The following is an 18,946-nucleotide window of genomic DNA, read 5'->3' on the forward strand; positions in this document are numbered from 1 at the left end:
TGGTCCGGGCGCTGGATTCTGTCCCAGTTGCCCCCCTTCCAAGACAGCTCTCTGCTGTGGCCAGGGAGTGCAGTGGAGGATGACCCAAGTGCTTGGGCCCTGCACCCCATGGGAGACCAGGAGAAGCACCTGGCTCCTGCCATTGGATCAGCGCGGTGTGCCGGCCGCAGCGCGCCAGCCGTGGCAGCCATTGGAGGGTGAACCAACAGCAAAAGGAAGACCTGTCGCTCCCCGTCTTCATGGAGGAACGACACAGGACCCTGCGCTGTTCTTTTGTCTGCTCGGTCCTTCCCGGGTTTGCTGCTGGTTCTTCCCGGGTTGGCTACTGTCCCTCCACCTCCATGGAGGGGCGGGCCCCCTGCCACTTTCCCCACTTCCGCAGGGGAGCGGCACACCGCCGGCCGGCTCTCTCGGGGGCTGCACAGGTGTTCCTTCAGATAGATGTTCCTGGTGCATGTTGGCTCTCTCCTCCTTTATAGTCCTCTTCCACCAATCCCAACTCTGCTACCCACACGCCGAGTACGCTGCTCTCCTCCAATCAGGAGCAGGTCCTACAGTTTATTGGTTGAACTGGAGGCAGCTGTGTAGAAGCTGTTTCTCCCTTCTCAGCGCCATATTGTGGGAGAGCAGATGCATAGAATAAGTCTTAATTCCAGTAACTTAGTCTAGTCCGAGTTGCTCCCAGTTGCTCCCCACAGATCCCCCTTTCTTTTTATTTTTGGCGTTGATACGCGCCTGTCTTCGGTGCCCCACGGCACACACTCTGCTCTGCTTGCTAGAGTTGCCCACAGGTGCTTACAAGCCCTACCAATCAGGCAAACCGAATCCGGGTCCTCTCTTCGCCATGTTGTGAGGAGGTTTTTAGGCGCTGATGCGTGCCTGTGTTCGGTGCCCTGCAGCACATGCTCTGCTCTGCTAGAACTGCCTGCAGGTGCTTACAAGCCCTATCAGGCAAACCGAATCCAAGCCTTCTCATTGCCGTATTGTGGGGAGACTTATTGGTGTTGATTACGTGTCTTCGGTGACCTGCAGCCACCCACAGGTGCTTATCGTCTTACTAATCAGGCAGACCGAATCCAAGCTCTCTCATTGCCGTGTTGTGGGGAGGCCTTATTTTTCTCTATTTCTCTATCTCCAGGCATTCCTATCTCTCCTATTTTACTTCTATCTGCCAGCATTCCTATTTCTCTCATTTTACTTCTAAACTTCTGTTTCTCTTATCACTGCGGCTTCCCGGCGCCCGCCCCGAGGCTGCTTCTCCGCGCCTCGCCCCGTGGTGGCATCCCGGCTCTGCGCTGCTTCAGCCGCGCTTCTCTCATCTGCGCGGCTTCCCGGCACCCGCCCTGCAGCGAGTTCCCGGCTCTGCTCAGCTTCCCAGTGCCCCACTAACACACCAGAGAAGGCAGCAAAAGATGGCCCATGATAGGCCCCTGCAACCCATGTGGAAGTCTTGGAAGAAGCACCTGGCTCCTGGCTTCAGCTTGTTGGAGTCCTGGCTGTTTCAGCGATTTAGGAAATGAACAAGCAGATGGAAGTTTCTCTTTCTCTTTCTCTCTCTCTCTCTCTCTCTGTCTGTCTCTCCCCACCCCCATAACTCTATCTTTCAAAAGTAAATATATATGTTGAGGCCAGCGCTGTGGCGCAGTAGGTTAATCCTTAATCCTCCACCTGTGGCGCCAGCATTCCACATGGGTGCCGGTTCAAGTCCCTGCTGCTTCTCTTCCAATCCAGAGCTCTAATGTGGCCTGAGAAAGCCGTAGAAGATGGCCCAAGTCTTTGGGCCTCTGCAACCGTGTGGGAGACCTGGAGGAAGCTCCTGGCTCCTGGCTTCGGATCGGCACAGCTCCGGCTGTTGCGGCCAATTAGGGAGTAAAACATCGAATGGAAAACCTATCTCTCTATCTGCCTCTCCTCTCTCTGTGTAACTCTGACTTTCAAATAAATAAATAAATCTTTAAATAAAAGTGGGCCAGTGCTGTGGCACAGCAGGTTACACTCCGGCATCCCATATGGGCGCTAGTTCGTGACCCGGCTGCTATAACCAAAAAAAAAAAAAAAAAAAAAAAAAAAAAAAAAAAAGTACATATATATGTTTAAAAATGATTTCCTATTTTCAGAATTGGTTGATTCATCCATTGATCTATTAAATAATTGTTGAGTATGAACTAGCTGTCTGCACCTGTGCATAAAAAATGATGGACAGTGCTCTCAAGGTGCACAGTTTGATCTGAGAAAAAATAATCCATTAAAACTACTGCAACAAGAGATATACAGAAGGCTTTCAGCACATATATAGGTAACACAAGCTAACTGTAGTAAAGAAAGTCTTTATGTAAAAGAGACATCTGATAGCTTCTTCTAAAGGGTAGAGTAGCAAATATGATTAAACATTGATTTCTTGTCCAGCTATATTTCTAAAAACTTATAACTGCTTATATCTTTACCAATTAAAAAATTAACTAATAAAGTTAAATTCATTCACTATGAAATTTTCTGAATTTTATCAAACCTTTTCTGTCTCTGTCCTCTCATTTGTAAAACAAGGAAGTGACACTAAGTTTCACACACTCAATGCCTCAATGCATGTTTCAGGACTTTATGCTAGATAATAATACTGAAAAGATTATTTGTACTAAGTATTCATTCTGAATGCACAAATATTATGTTAAAATTATTAAGTTTTGTATTTTAATAAACATATTTTACTTAGTATATCCAAAACATTACTTCAGTATATAATCATTATAATAATTTTTTACATTATTTTACTATTTAATTCCAAGTATACAAAATCCAGTTTATATTTCATAGGTAAAGCACATCAAAATTTGGACTAACTACATTTCTAGAGCTGAATAGCCACACATGGTTGTTAACTACTATACTGGAATGGAAAACCCAGCAACAAATCACATACTGTAGTATATGCTGAAAACAAGCAATGAAACAAACTAACCTCAAGCAGCACAAAGGACATTCACTGAATAAGGAACAAGAATAGGATGTCTCCCACTTAGATGTATTATCTCTTTTTAAAATTTAGTTATTTTCATCTACTTGAAAGGAGAGGGAGGGAAGGTGAATGGAGGGGGAGAGAACAGGGTGAGGGATCACTGTTAACCCATTTTCTGATTTAAGCCAAGAGTTGGGACTTCTCCCACGTGGTGGCAGAGACCCAAACACTTGAGCCATCACCTGCTGCCTTCCAGGATGCATATTCAGAAGTGTGAATCTGCAGCAGAGGTACCAGGACTCAAACCAGCATCTGCGATGAGATGTAGTCATCCCAAGCTGTGTCTTAACCTACTGCGCCATAATGCTTGTACCCCATTATATCTCTTACTGTGGGCAGCCACGGGCAGTCACTCCCTTTGTTTACACTTAAACATATGAATGGAGACTTCCCGGACACAGACAATTAGGCTAGGGAGATTCCAGGAAGAGGCAGGAAGAACCTTATCTCACTGCTAAACCTCTCACAAGATATAATATAGATAATCAGTCACACCTGAAACCTGCATTTATCACCTAAGTGTTTTATTGTAACCTTAAAAGCCTTTTTGATATGTAAATCTTTTGTGCTCCTTCTTGTAAACAACTGGTCATGTTTAAATACTACTGGATTTGTTGAATAAATGAGCCTTGATCAGGACTTGTCTTGGCTCCATTCTTTGCATCCTTGTCCCCGCATTCCCACTCTCTGTTTCAGGAAACCCAGTTCATTGTGCCGCACGCAGGTCGGCACACTTACCAGTTTAAACAACTCAACAGAGCATTGTATCCCACCTAAAAATATTTGTGCCTATGGGATCAGAAATTTTACATATAATATATAAAGCAAATATAACTTATGAGACACATTATATTACATTATACTCAGTGTATATGTTCATGTATGACTTAAGCACATGTGAACATTGTAGCACACTAATCTAATATACCCCATGCTCATTTAACACTATATGTTGGAGACCATTTAAAATAGGTGTATCTGCTTCATTTTCTCAGTAGGATAAAACCACTGTGATGAGCATTATTAGGTACCCACCTTTGTGTTTGGATAGGACAGCATCTGTACATACATTCCTAGAAATTTTGTCAATGGGTATGTCCTTTGATGAATACTATAAATTTATACTCACTTTTTAGTTAAAAACTGATAACAAGTGTAAATGAATCCCAATACAGAAAATGGTATTATGTAGATAAGTAATCATTTATTTCCCTGGCCCTGATATTCAGCCCCAAACTCCCACTTCATTACTACCCCTTGAAATGATGCCTATTTCCTATCTGGATTTTGTCCTTCCAGTAGTTCCCCACGTGCTGTACATTTTTATTCACTACCCATCCCACCCCCAGCACATTTGTTATTTTTCAATATGATGAGTTTATTAATCAAAACATTATTTTGTCCAAATGATCTTATACCCTTACTATAAAGCCTAAAAAAAAGGTAAAACATATATGAAAACTTGGGACATTTGTTGAAAGGACTCTATTTATAAATAAAGTGGTTAGTCCTCAGTTTGTTTTTAATGGAAAGGATAGAACTTTCTCGGTCAACCCTGTACTTTGTTGAGAAAAGTGAGTATCTGAAAGCATCTTCAAATGAATCCTTGTTAAGGAAAGATTACAGTGCAGTTCACACACCGGTGGTGAAATTAAAGCTCATTCATTCTCTTTCTTAAAGGATCTTCAAATAAACAGCATAACTGAGAAGAGAAAATTATTTTGCAACTAGTTTAATATTCTTTGTCAATTTATTATCTCAAGTTTCATAGTTAAAGTTATTGAGGTATAACCATTTTCATCTTCTTTACATTACTTCAGCTTGGGTAACGTGATATTCTAAAATTTGCATGCAGTAGGATGACTGAGAAGTGTTCTAGGAACAGAATTCATATAGTTCCCATTTCTCATGCTTTCAATACTTTGTGTAGATCCATATTTCTATTTGACTTAATTTTCCTCTGACTGAGGGACTCCTTTTTACATTCCCTATAGTGTCAGTCTGCTGGAAATTAATTCTTTCAACATTCTTTGCCTGGAAAAGATTTACTTCACTTTCATATCAGAAAAAATACTTCTGCTGGATACAGAATTCAGGCGCAACAGACATGACAGAAAGAGAAATGCACTATGTGTTAGTACTTAAAGTGGGCCCACAAGTGATGGCCCAATTTGTGCAATAAAGATATTTGAGGGTAGTCTAATAAAGGATAAGACAAATTAACTGCAGGCAATTTAGGGTTGATTTCAAACCAGAAGCTGGGGCAGGCGCCATGGTGCTGTTGATCCTTCGCCTTTGGAGCCGGCATCCCATATGGTTGCCAGTTCTAGTCATGCTGCTCCACTTCCAATCCAGCTCTCTGCTATGGCCTGGGAAAGCAGTAGAAGATGGCCCAAGTCCTTAGGCCTCTGCATCCACGTGGGAGATTGGGAAGAAGCTCCTGACTTGAGATTGGTGCAGCTCCAGCCATTGCAGCCATTTGGGGAGTGAACCAATGGAAGGAAGACCTTTTTCTCTATCTCTCCCTCTCATTGTCTGTAACTCTACCTCTCAAATAAAATCTTTAAAAAAAAAAAAAAAACAAACAAAAAAAAAACAGAAGCTTATATTGACACCGTCAATTTTTTTACTGCTCTTTGGGGGAGTGGATAATGCAAGTTGATCCAAGACAATCTGTTAAACTGAAGGAACTGAGACAGACAAAACTGTAAATAGCCAATCTGACTTTTCCCCCTCAGGTGGCTAGAGGAGTCACAGCATTCACAAATTGTCACAGGCATGGAAAAATCTTAACTCTCATTAATTTTCTATCCTGACACACTTGAATGTATTTATCTAATAGACACTAATCTACCAGATTCCCACATTAACATTGACTACTAGCTTGGAAATCTTAACGTAAGTCACCATTTAACCACACATTCAATGCCCACCAAAATACACCAGTATACACATTAGAGGACCATTCAGGATTCTAAATTCCATGGAGCCATAGGATTGAATGAAGTGCTTTCATCACATGTACATGAACTTACACAGAACCACAGAACATGTAACAACTGTGTTTAGGATAACCTGCATTTCATTTGTAAGAGAAACCTCTTTTAACAGGTTTATCAATCTTGTAAAAATGAGGGCATGTTGGAAACATTTTTCTTTCAGAGGCAGAAGCTGCAAAAATGGAACATCAGAATAGATCTAAAAATGTGACATGATCATGATACAGGGTCAGGACATCTTCCCACCCTAAAAATTTCCAAGCAAAATCTTGTTCTAAAAGTTTGTATTTGTTAAACCAAAAAGCGAGAAGAGCATACCACAGGCACTGAACAAATCTAACAAATCTAACACGCCTCTTTTAAATTTATTTTACACCTGTTATACCACACAGCATGTTTTAAACACTGACATGTAACTCCTTAATACGATAAAATAAAGACAAAGTTTATCTTATTAGAAACAAGATACACCACTTAGTCTTCACACATTATTGCATTTTTAGCTTTTATAATTTGAGAAAGTATTCATGAAATTATCTGCAAACTAGTTTTAACAGAAAAATAACACCTTTATGCAGGCATGATTGCCCTAAATGGTTGATTGCGCATGAATTTTACAAAGATTACCTGTGTTAGCACTAACGGTGCAGCTGGAGGGGGTTGCGCCTTCTCCAGGCTGCACAATGAGAACCACAAATAACGCGGTAGAACTTGTGGCTGTTTCCAAGGCCACGACTCACCACTTACAGACATCAGCCCATACATTTCCCTGTGCTTGTGGACTACTTTGGTGATCCACTGAGCATCAGGATTACTTCCAGTAGCTTTATGGGATGGATATAGGAGAATAACCTCCAAGAATTTGTACTTGGAATCCTCACCAACCCAGTAAGAGTTCAGGATGCTCAGAGCTGCACAGCGGCCCCCAGTTCATTCCTGGGCAACAATCTGAAGGCTTCCTGCAACCTTCACCTGGTTAACACATAACACACAGGCTTGCAAGAGGTTGCACCAGTAGGAACTTGGGCACTTGCGGCCACCGAGGTGCACACAAATCCTTTAGTCGACATAACCTATTTTGGTATTGTATCCCAGTCTGCCTGCCTTGTTGGCCACGTGGGGCAGGACACCCTGTGCAGCAGGGAGAGCTGGTGAAACTTCCAGCAGCAGACCTCAGGAGAAAGCCCATCACATCTGACTGCTTCTCTCTCCATAGCTCCTGGATGTGCCTGTATGCGTACTACCTGACTTACCTGATGGTTACCTGCATGTGGAAAGGAAGGAGCCTTTCTCCCACAATCCTTTTTAGGCTCTTCCCCAACTTCAGACAGCCTGTTTCCCAACAGTTTTTCAGGAACTCCTTACATGAATTCATTTGACATCCTGTGGCTTCATTTTTAAAATGTTACTTGTCCCTGTGTGTTTCTGAAGAGGTCTATGGTAAGAACTTCAACTTTATTTTTTAATATACTTTATGATTTTTGATTAATCACATCTCACACACCATATGTATTTCATCTTACACAATGTATTTCTCCTCTCACCAAGTGGATCTTTTTCATCTTCTCTTGTATCTTCTACTTTACTTAACTACTTAACTTATGGCACACAACTACAATAGGTTGTTCTTAAATTTCTAGTTGGCTAATATTTTTTTTGAGAGTTTCAAATATACTTTATTTCTTCAAAATGCAGTACTTCAACTGGTTCAGTGCTTTTACTTGGCCTTACTTAGTAGTTGGTTTTAACCATCCTCTGCTATCTTTCTATCGGGCGGTAGCGTGGCCGAGCGGTCTAAGGTGCTGGATTAAAGAGTTGGTTTTAAAACAATTCAAAATTCAAAATTCCGTATTACACCAACTGGGATGATTACTGATCTCTACATTCCAGTTGTGACTCTGCCAACTGGGGACTAGTTCCAATCTATTCCAATATATGTTACCGTGTTAGTCCATACAGCAATACAGAACATGGCTCCACCAGCTAATATAATATTACTATATTTGTCATGAAAATTGGGTGTACGTGTCTGGTGGCTATGCCTTGTCACTGTTTGCTGAATGCTTCCAATTTGGAAATGATTTAGCATATGTATGACCAAAGGAAGCATCCTGAAGCAGAAGATGTCTGCTTCAAATAAGGCAACTGCAGCTACTGTTGTGTTGCAATTTCTCTCCAGATACCTTGCAGAGAGCTCTGAAGAACAAAATGGCTTACAGATGAGATCTTTAACCTGGTTGGCTAATTCTAACATATGGCTTAGATTTGGAATGATTTCATTCATTGATTTTTATCCACATTGTAGATTGCATTTTACTAATTATCTGTTAATTTTTGAGTGAAAGCTCAGTGTCATGAAGTTTACCTCACTGGGTGCTGGGTATTATTGACTTCCTATAAATGTTCTTGGACTCTTTATTGAGATTCAATTAGTTGATTTGGGAAGAGTCTGTGTCTTTCATGTTTTGCTCAATTATCTGTTAGTTTTCTTTGAATTGTGTTTGACCTAGAGATAATTATTCTCCACTACTAAGGCAAGACTTCCTTGACTATCTAACTCCCTGAGCAAATGAGATTTGAGGGTTTTTCAATCGAGCTGAAGTTTACAGGCACAATGTCTGATCCTGTGTGAGTGCCAGCCATTGTTACCTCTAAAGCTTTTGGGTAGTTTTCCCCAGCCTTCAGTTGTGTTTTCACATGCATGTGCTCCTGATCGGTGTTTAGTTGAATATTTAAGGGAAATCCCTTTCAGTCTCATCAAGTCTCCAAGTACTCTCTCACTATGTCCTATACTGAAGTTACTTTCGTCAGTGCAGGTATTCAGTTCTTTCTTCTGAACTTGGGAATTCCCTAGGTGCTAAACAGGATTCTCTTCCCTCATTTAACGCCAATATGACTTTGATTAGTAATCTGGAAGTTTAGTTTACCTCTTTGGTTCCCATCTCTCATGGTTCACTGTGCCTCCTTCTCTGCTTCAATAGTCCTTAAAATGATTAGTTCAGATATTTTGCCTATTTTTTGTGTCTTAGACAATTATGATTTGAATTGGAAGATCCCAATGCATATACTTTCACCAAATAAGAAACCATTTTTGACTCAGGAGTCCAAATGTGGTTGAAGAAATGAATCATACTTTAGTGTCCATTCCATAGGGCAAGGAATATAAGCAAAATAACTAAAAACTGTCATTGGAATTATGCCTTGGCTTCAAAAAATTGAAGGTTAATAAATCATCCTATATCTCATTTTTTATGTATAAAATAAAAATGTTATTACACAAATTGCATTAAGCAAAAAGAAATTAATATACATTAAACAACATATTGCAAAACATATAGTGTTTAGAAAAGGACTTAGCCAGTGGTAAGTTTGTTATAATAATGAATTACACAAAGCCTTTTAGATATAAAATGTTTGAAATTTGCCTTTGTAAAAAATTACTTAATGCAGTCATGACCAACATAAAGGTCTTTAATAAAAACCTGTCTTGGCTTCAGTGGGAGTGTCTGTTTATGGAGATCAAATATTTAATTGAATTTATATTTTCATATTTATCAGACTCCAAAATTTTACAATTTTCTATCAGTTTCCATAAATAAACTAGTGAAGTCTGTGGTTAGTAATATAAAACCACACAACCATCCAAAACATAAGAAAAGAATCAAGACAATTCATTTCTACCACCGAACTCTTAGTTTGATGTCTTAGAATGCTAATAGCCTACCTAAGGAGGAAAACTATCCTTTTCAGATCTTTATATTTTGATAATTAATTCTGGATTCATTTTTTCTATTCTTTTATAAAATTATTTGTGTACTTAAAAATCCTATCATATCAGAAAAAGTGAGAAAGATTCCAAGATGTATGCATGATGGTTCATTCTCATCTCTCTTTGGTTATGTAGCTCTGAATCACCATGTGACTTTCAGCAAAATAGAGAAAAAGGATTTCCTGATCTCTGTGTCCTTCTTCCTTTCACTTTGCTCAGAAACTCATAATTTGTACCAGAGTCCGAGAAAAATCATAAATAAAGCTGTTGATAGTAAAATCCCTTGTCCATACTCTCGAGAAAAGTGGTTTGTCTTACTACTTGTTGAAATATTTATTTTATTTATAGGAGGATTAAGCTTGTGATTATAAAGGAAATTGAAAGTATATAATTGTAAAAATTAAAAGAAAAATAAGGGATGAAGGAGAAGGGAAGGTGGGAGTGAGAGAAGGGAGGGCACAGTACAAAATATCATTATGCTCTTAATATTGTACATATGAAATACATGGATTTTTCCTTTATATAAATGTTAAAAACAAAAATTAACATGTATTACATGATTACTATGTGCTAGACTTCATTTTTTTTCATGTGTGCTATTTCTACCTCTCCACAATACCACATCATCATTAACCTCATGGTGTAGATGACCATTTTTTTAAAGGAGACATGTAGATGACTCACATAGTGGATTATATTGTTCATAATCATCTAATTAGGAAGTTAGGACTCAAATAGTTTTGATAATAACAGGTGAAATGTTTGAACATCTCATTAATCCCAAAATAACTCTATGATGGGCCTACTACTATTATTTCCACATGTCACTTATAAAAACTGAAACTTAGAAAAATTGCCACAGGCTCATCAATAAACAGCAAAAGTCTACCCTAGAGCTATACACATATAGTCACTACACAATCCATTATTTGGTATATTTGAAATCTGAGGCAATGCAAGTTTTGTAAACTAGCCTATTTTGAAGGTACCATTAACAACAGGCACCAACAAAATAAGAAATGTTCATTCCAGGCGGAAGGTAAATTTGATCTCTTAAAGTTTCATATTACATTTTATCTGGATTCTATGTGGCATATGTTCAGGGCAGGCATTGACATGTTTTTACCACTTAGCATTCTATCAGTTTAAGAAGTCTTAATCTGATCCTGTCAGAGACAAAACCACTTTTGAAGTCAATCTTTACAAATGGATTGAATCCTGGGCACAAGAAGCAGCAGTGGGAAAGCTGTATTTAATCTTTGCCCCTGTTCATTTTACCACATATATATTCATACCAACACAGGACCTAGAGTAACCTTATTCTTTAACTTGTTTCTTTTTAGTATTTCTTTTATCATTTCTCCTCATTCTAAAATGGATTTAAATACACTGAAATTTCATTTCTGAATCACTTGACAGTCAACTGATATTTGCACCTTCTCCTAAGGAGGACAGTTTGCCAGCTTTATTTTCAGTATGTTGCTAGTTTTGAGAATCTCTTTCTCTCCTTTGCTCTTTGCCAAGAGAGAAAAGGAGGTGAGAAAAGAAGGGATCACCAGGCAAATTAACATGAGTATGTCTTTTTTTTTTACTTTCTGAAATATTCCCCATAGTTTTCTGACCTTAAAATTTGTTTTAGGAAGTATCACATCTGACTAAGGAAAGAGAACTGTCTGTATTAGGGGTCTTCAGAAAGGTCACAGAAAATGTTATGCTATGAAAAAAAGATACATATAATTTCAAAAAGTTTTTGTACCTAAACCTACCTTTAATTCTATTTTTCATGAACTTTCTGAAATATACTCACATCATGGTTTAAGTTCTGCTTAAAAATAATAATCTGGTGCAATCCAACTACAATAATTATTTGCCTCTTGCATAATTTTACAAGGGAATTCTAATTATCTATCCAGCAGTCATAGGAGGAGTGAAAACAAGTGAGTTTGTAAGGGTGGGGAGTGTTGCGTGCAAAAGATTATGTGCATCATAGTTTGAACACTCCTCTGTCATTTACTATTTTCTTCTTAGAGAATGTCTTACAGTGATCATATTTTTCTGGTCAGTCTGAGAAATTTGCCTAAAGACAGACTACTTTTGAGAGGAACAAGGTGGGTAGACGAGTAATAGAAAAGTTGGCAAAGCATAATTCTGAAAATATGAGCAGTGGGCCAGCAATGAGACAGAACTGGGGAGTGTGGAGGAGTGGGTAGGCAGGCATCTTGGCTGTCGATGGGCTAGAACATGAATCATGCCTAAGGCTTGATAAAGCTGACTACAAATAAATAATTGTCCCTTAAGTATAAGAAAAATCAAATGTTATATGGAATTGCTTTCTTGGTATCACCAAATCAATAGCTCCACAAATTTAAATATTAGTAAGTCATAATGATTTGAATTTTCTAAGGATCCTTCCCAATAAAGCATACCTTGGTTACGTGTGAAAATTCAAAAAGCTTGTGAAAAAATATATTAAAAATAAAATTATTTTGGTGCAAGAGATAATCTTAAATTCATGCATAATATTTTTCATTATGCTCATTTCTCATGAACTTGTTTAAGTCCTCTCTTATACATATGTTTATCCTTGTGACATTCTTTTGGATCCTATAGGCACATTTTAATTTTGCAGTTGAGAAAATGGGAGAGGTTAAAGTTAAAATTACTATGATTATGTAGTAGAGAAAATTATATTCTTTACCCTTACCAGTTACAAATTTTGTTGTTGAAACATCTACATTAAAAGTCAAATTACAAAGATAAAATCATAATAAATATATCAATAAAAGATTTTACATGGAACAACAACCTTTAGAAACAAAGACTCAACACACAGGAAAAACTGCATTTTTATAGTAAGTCTGATGAAAGAAGTGGATAGTTGTGGAGCAACAAAAATTGGCCAAAAGGGAATATTATCAAATGGTAAAGAACTGGGGGATCTTAGGAAGGCTTGTTTGTTCAGATTCTTTTTTATGTTTCTGTGTGGCATTCCTTCTCACCAGTCCAGATAGATCAAAGAAATCCTTTCTGACCAGGTTTCAGGGGAAAAAGGTACGAGAAGGTCAGAATGACCTTCTTGTTTCTATAGTTTCTCAAACACTGAGATGCCATGTTTTGGAGTATCAAGTTCTGAATCTCCACAGTTGTAACAATGGTCTTAACTATTATGAAAACAGTGACTTGCATTCTCTGTGCAAAGCGCTGTACTAAATTCTTTATTGTCATGATCTCATTTAGTATCTCAAATAACTACATTGGATCAGTATTATTTGTTCCCTTGCAAAAAGGATGTTCACAGACATTACAAATATCACCTAATAGAAAGCAACTTGTAAGGCAGTAAGAGCCACATTTGAACCTACATCCCTAATATTTTGAAACATTTTGTTAACCATAGGTGAGAAGTCCTCTGATTGAATGTCCTTTGGGATGATATATACTGCATGTTGCAGATGCCATGAGTTCCAGGATACTAATGCTATGTCTAATACCTTGTACCAAGAAATAGAGCACTCTGTATTTCCCCAAAGCAGCTGCAACATGAAATGATGACCACACTGTGGAGAACAGGCTGTCATTCCCTTCATCAGCACGATGTGTCAGGAAAGATGAGTGGGGGCCGGCATAAGGGGTGGAAGAAATGGAAAGTGGTGAGTCATGCTCTCATCTCAACATCTAAAAATAATCACAGCATATTAAAAGAACATATTTCCTTCTATAAAAATGAATAATTTTTACCTATATGTCTGTAATTTTCCATTTCCAAACAGTTTTCTATTAGCATAGGATTGTAACCCTTGAAAATATTAACTATCATTCTGGGAAGCCAGGGAGCCAATTTAAATTGTAGCACCTACATAGGCCATTGATAATGCAGGCTGAGCCATCAGCTGGTTGCCAGGGATGTCCTTTGAAATAACTTTAAGAGAAATGAGCATAGTTCAGAGAGCTTTTAGACACAGTTAGCATCTTTTACCCATGAATTCACCCACCAGAGATCTTTAGGAGGTAAAATAATTTTGTCCACCTCCATCAAAATCCACATCTAGGTCCTCACATTCATATGAAGAAGCAGCAGACAGATTTCCCTATTCCTTCTTATCACAGCAATAAATCTGCTATTATTGAAGAAGATCAAACCCTGGGTAGTTTTTGAAGGGGCACTAAAGGGACAAAGGAATACGCTTGGGAGTATAAAAATACATCTAAGATCTGCATAGTGAATCACTGGTTATTTTTAAAATAGAAACTGAATTGATCTGAAACTTAGTTATATGTGCACTAAAGACATGGAAGTGATCTTGATTTTTTTTTGCTGACATCTGTGGAATTGGAAAGAAAGAGAGAGAGAGAGAAAGAGAGAGAGAGAGAGAGAAGAGAGAGGGAGAAAGGAAGATGGGATGTACCCATTTTTTCTTCTACATTCTATAATTTGATGTCAAAAATAGTACTGATATTTTGACCAATTAAAATTTCAGAAAGTACCATTTTCAATCTGTCTTTTACCTGGACACATCACCATTGTTAACTTTGTCTGAATGGCTCCTTAGGAAATGTTCAATCAATAAAAATGAAGGTATTTCAATAAGAAGGAAATGTCAGAACCTTGGGGAATAGATTGCAAGATGCAGATGTTTGTTAATTAAGTTTACAAAGGCAGTAAAATTAAGGATGCTGGTATCTCATATATGGCATTGTGAAAGAAACACCTGCTCCCTCCACTGACTTGATACCCCTTCAGTAGCTGTCAAATTCAGTTGCTTCTCCTATAAACTTTAATTGTTCTATAGAAATATCATCCTAAAAGGTTATCAATAATTCACACCAGGGAAATACATGGGAATGCAATTACAAGGACTTCCTCAATCTTCAACGTGTCAGAAAAGACTCATCCCCTATCTAATCTCTACTCCAGGGCTAGGTAATGATCACTTTCATCATGGATCACTGCAATCATTTGGAATGTTGGTTCTTATAGACTCTTATTCTGAGTTACATTTTTTTAAAGACTGTTTTGTTTATTCACAGGAAGAGTAACACAGAGAGATGGAGGCAGCGGGATAGAGAGGGAGAAAGAGAAAGAGAGAGAGAAAGAGAGAGAGAGAGAGAGATTGATTCCAATTCCATCTGCTGGTTCACTCCCCAGATGGCCAAAAAGTTTGTGGCTAGTCCAGGTGGAAGCTAAGTGCTTGTAATTCCATCCAGTCTCCCACCTGGGGGGCAGGGTCCAAGACTAGGAATGTTCCCCTATGCCTTCCTAGTCAGGGCTATGGATCAGAAGCAGAAGAGCTAGGATTCAAACTGACTCTGATATGGGATGCTGGTGTCAGAAGTGACAACTTAACCTAATGTGTCATAACACCTTCCCTACCCTCCTTTTGCTTTTACCTGGAGAAAGATTTGTGTATGTGCATTGTATATTGTATACGTTTACAAATTGTTGTTATGCAGTGCCTCCTAGGACAAAAACAAAGAGCTAACTTGTTCAAGGAGTGGTAGAGCAGGCAGTCAAGCCCATGCAGTCAAATCGTCCTCATACCATACTGCTGTCATCTACTAGTGTGTCCAGATACAAGAAGTCAGGGATCTCAAAGCTCTACCCTACTTAGATCTAATAAGGAGTATCATGCCCACTAGTTATTTGGAACATTGACTGAGTACCCCCAAGATGGCAACTAGGTTAGTGACAGATTGAAAGTCATTTCTTACTACTGTTTATAGTCATCTTAAACTAAGGAACCATTTCAGGGACAATCCAACGTGAAACATGTGGGAATGGTTTTTAGAATGTCGTTAATAGGGGCCAACACTGTGGCGCAGCAGGTTAGCGCCCTGACCTGAAGCGCTGGCATCCCATATGAGTGCCGGTTCTAGTCCCAGCTGCTCCTCTTCCGATCCAGCTCTCTGCTGTGGCCTAGGAAAGCAGTAGAAGATGCCCAAGTCCTTGGGCCCCTGCACCCACGTGGGAGACCTAGAAGAAGCTCTTGGCTCCTGGCTTAGGATCGGCGCAGCTCCAGCCATTGTGACCATCTGGGGAGTGAACCAGCAGATGGAAGACCTCTCTCTCTGTCTCTACCTCTCTCTGTAACTCTGTCTTTCAAATAAATAAAATAATTCTTTAAAAAAAAAAACGTGGTTAATAACTCATCATCACAGTCAACATCATCATATATTCATTTTAATATTTATAGATGCACCATAATTATAGTTCTGTAAGATTTATAATTGATATAAGTTATTGATTAGTTTAAGTTCTTGAAGAACTCATAGTCATTACTTTGAATGTTCAAATTTTGTAACTGGGCTTGATTTTTATTTTCTTCCTTCTCTGTCTCCACAGTTTCTCCTCTCATCCCAAGTCTCAATTTCTTCCAAGCATGAATGGAAACACTAATCTATTCTCCAAAGGAACCCATAATTTGCCTGTTGCTATTATTATGACTTGGTGACCCTGTGAAATGGTGACATGATAACTCTGTGAAACCAGATCAATGGATATTATATATAGGCTTTTCCTAATTTCCTAGAATGACAGTGATCAAAGTAGATACCCTCAATGATAGGAGTTCTTCCAGTTTATATTCTCCTCATTGCTGTCACAATATTATTATTACAGTATATATGTTGAACCATAATGTCATTTTGCTCTCAACTCTTCAAACGGGTTAGGGTAAGCTAATCTGTTCCTTTGTCAACTACTCAACATGCTTCTAGCTCAAGACAACCAATGGAAGGCACTGCCAGGGGAGTGGAGGGCAGAGTGAAGGGAGAATCATAAGCTATTTCTTCACCCTCTAAGCAGTCAAGACTAATTCCCTGATTTAATTTTCTGTGGCTATAAATACCTAAAGTGCTTTCTGTTTTTCTATTTAGGCTGTGACAGATATAGTGGCTTAACAACAAAAAAGTTTCAGGTCTTGTTTATGTCCCCAGGAAAAGTAGTGTAGTTAGCAGGGGGATGTTACTCCAGCAGGTTTTAAGGCACAGGAACTTTTGCTCTTGAAACTGCATCCTTATCTAAGTCTTTGGTATTTTATCCATTTAGTAGCAGATGGGGAGACAGAGAAATGTTGGGGGACTGGGTAGAGCAAATTTGTTAAGAATGCAACTGATTTGATATCACTACTCATATTCAATTACCCAGAACATAATGTACCTACATGGCTGGCTATACACACCTAACTGCCAGGGAGGCTGGAAAATATAATCTAGCTATAAACCTGGAAATAAATGATAAATGTAGATACTACTGAATATTAACAGTTTCTTCGAGAGTGTTCCAGCCACATTTCTGTATCGTACAACTTAACAGATGGTGATAAATGCCACAAGGAAAACTGAAGCTTTTACTTTCAACAGGTCACTCAAAGAATACCATGAGATACCTGACAAAGCAAACAAAAACAAGCTATGGGATATGGGGAAAAACTACTCTAACTAGAACAAGTTAAATGCAAAGACCTTGAGGCAGGAATAAGCTTTGTGTGTTCAAAAACAAGTAAGGTGTTATTGTGGTTGGCACTAATATAACATTAATTTTATAACAAAAAATCAATGAAATTTTTTCAATATTTAGGTCTATTTTTGGAACTAATAGTTTTATTTAAACTATGGGAAATATTTACCCTGAAGACTCAAAATTATATACCAAGGAGCATTCATCACGATCTTACTTCCACTGATGTGAAGAGGAAGTAGCTACTGAATGAGGAGAAGTTGCGGACTGCTTGCAGCCCCTGTGCGCACTCAGTATATTCATTTCCCATGTCCTGGAGCCTCACTTCCCATCAAGCAAGAGATTCCATAACAGCTTTGTAGAGATAACCACATGTGTGCTTCAGTCTCATGGGTACCAAATGTCATGACACATCCAGGATTCCCCACGCAGTGTCACAGAACCTAGCACTACTCAAGCCTTGCTCTACACTCTATCTCATTTGAATATTTAATTAGGGCACTATTCCTACCATAAAAATGCACGATCCCAACTTTTGGTGGAGACAACTGCCTTCCTTCCTCATGAAGGGAGACTGTCTACACTCACATCTGAGTGTGTACTATCCATTTCAAAAACTCTGGCTTCCTGCCCCTCTTACATACTCTCCCCCATGCATCATTTTTTCTTTCATACAGTCACTGTTTCTTTTTGAAAATATAAGCCATTACCTGCATATAAATCTATACATCTGTATTCAAGATATAAAACTAAGTATATATTTATCCATATTTTTCTTTCTTATTTAAAAGTTAGCATGTTGGGGCCGGCGCTGTGGCACAGTGGGTTAATGCCCTGGCCTGAAGCGCTGGCATCCCTTATGGGTTACGGTTCTAGTCCCGGCTGCTCCTCTTCCCTTCCAGCTCTCTGCTATCGCCTGGGAAAGCAGTAGAGGATGGCTCAAGTCCTTGGGCCCCTGCACCCACATGGGTGACCAGAAAGAAGCTCCTGGCTCTTGGCTTCGGATCTGCATAGCTCTGGCCGTTGTGGCCAACTTCCAACCAGCGGATGGAAGACCTCTCTCTCTGTCTCTACCTCTCTCTGTAACTCTGACTTTCAAATAAATAAAATAAATCTTTAAAAAAAAGTTAGCATGTTAAATAGTAAACTATTCCACCAGTCATTCTAATCATAAGTATTTGGAGTTTCTTCTTGTCCTTTTTGTCAATGATTATCACTCCATTGTGTAGATGTAGCAAAGCCTATTCAAGAAGGTCCTATTGCTGGTCATTGGTATTACTTTTGCTATAATCTGAAGTAGAGAGCCTTTCTTAAGTCTCTTGCTTCTATAATTCTTTTTTTCTTGGAATATGTATTGTTACAAAATTTATTTTGATTGTTTACTAGTTTATTTCTTGTCCTTCCAACTTGCTGATAGGAACAATTAAACCAGATACTTTTTTATCTTGCGTATTTCTACGTCTGCATGACCTAGAACAGTGCCTAACACTTAGTAGACTATCATCCTACGGTTTTGTTCTGTCTGTTTAATGGTGGTTAATGCTTTCTAAAAGAAAGTTTGGGAAACAGCCTATATTCTATTTCTGCAAGAAATAGAACAGGGCCGGCGCCGCGGCTCACTAGGCTAATCCTCCGCCTTGCGGCGCCAGCACACCGGGTTCTAGTCCCGGTCGGGGCACCGGCTTCTGTCCCGGTTGCCCCTCTTCCAG

At 38.9% G+C, this 18,946-nt stretch overlaps 1 pseudogene; it reads right to left on the bottom strand.

The window, feature by feature from the left end:
• Positions 1 to 6,650: 6,650 nt before the first annotated feature.
• LOC127485666 (large ribosomal subunit protein eL15-like) lies at positions 6,651 to 17,547 on the bottom strand (annotated as a pseudogene).
• Positions 17,548 to 18,946: the final 1,399 nt, after the last annotated feature.

Source organism: Oryctolagus cuniculus, chromosome 1 (genome assembly GCF_964237555.1).
Source record: "Oryctolagus cuniculus chromosome 1, mOryCun1.1, whole genome shotgun sequence".
NCBI classification, from domain to species: Eukaryota; Metazoa; Chordata; class Mammalia; order Lagomorpha; family Leporidae; genus Oryctolagus; species Oryctolagus cuniculus.